The sequence below is a fragment of the Dipodomys ordii genome, unplaced genomic scaffold (assembly GCF_000151885.1).
Source record: "Dipodomys ordii isolate 6190 unplaced genomic scaffold, Dord_2.0 Scaffold15, whole genome shotgun sequence".
In the NCBI taxonomy this organism is placed as follows: Eukaryota; Metazoa; Chordata; class Mammalia; order Rodentia; family Heteromyidae; genus Dipodomys; species Dipodomys ordii.
The window spans coordinates 1,868,526-1,869,691 of record NW_012267231.1 but is presented as its reverse complement, the minus strand read 5'-3'; positions in this window follow the sequence as shown (position 1 = coordinate 1,869,691).

The following is a 1,166-nucleotide window of genomic DNA, read 5'->3' as shown; positions in this document are numbered from 1 at the left end:
GCGGGGCTGAGCCCGGGCTGAGCCGGGCCGTCCCCAGGCCGCCCTGCTCCACGACACGGTGGAGGACACGGACACCACCCCGGAGGAGCTGGAGCTGCGCTTCGGGGCGCAGGTGCGGCGCCTGGTGGAGGAGGTGACGGACGACAAGGCGCTGCCCAAGGCCGAGCGGAAGCGGCTGCAGGTGGAGCGCGCGCCCCGCGGCAGCGCGGGGGCCCGGCTGCTGAGGCTGGCCGACAAGCTGCACAACCTGCGGGACCTGAGCCGCTGCGCCCCCGTGGGTACGCTGGGCCCGGCCCGCGGGTGCACGCGCTCGTGAGCGTGCCCCGTCCCGCGGACATGATGCGCCCCGTGGGTACACACCCCCTTGGGTACGCTGCTCCCCATGAGTACTGACCCCCATGGGGCCAAGCCTCAACCGTCACAGGGGGGCGGGCGGGGACACAACTCCCGGAAGCCATGCCACTGCCCTGCACCACGCCCCACAGGGACCCCAGCCCCGCGGGCACCCCACGCGAGCTGGTCTGCCCACCCTCCCGCAGGATGGACAGAGAGCCGAGTCCAGGAGTATTTCGAGTGGGCGGCGCAGGTGGTGAAGGGGCTGCAGGGCACCAGCCAGCCGCTGGAGGAGGCGCTGCAGCAGCTGTTCCGGGAGCGTGGGCTGGCGCTCTGAGCAGGGCCAGGGACCTGGCCGATTCTCACCCCGGCCTCCCTCAGCTCGGACATCAAGACTAAAGGCATCCAAGGTTCCTCACTGTGGGGGGAGGGGCGTCTCAGGTGTACCCCATCCTTGAGCTGCATTTGCTGCCCTTTCCCAAGGGTCAGGTGTTTGCTACTCTGTAAGGCGGGCCTGAGGCGTTTATAAAGGCTGATCACAAAGGCATTTGGAGAATAAAAGCACTTGTGGGTGAAGATGGGAGTTGTTGCTGCCCCAGACCTCGAATGCCAAGCTGAAGCTCTGAGCTCTCTGAGCCCTGCAAGCTCCAGGAGACAGGCTGTGTGGTTGTCAGGTCAGATTGATTGTGACACTCAGGTGCCTATTAACATGGCTAAAGAGCTGGCGATGTGGTCTACCACTTTGAGCCACAGTGCCACAACTGGTTTTCTGGTGGTTCATTGGAGAAAGTCTCACGGACTTTCCTGCCTCGGCTGGCTTTGAACTGCGATCC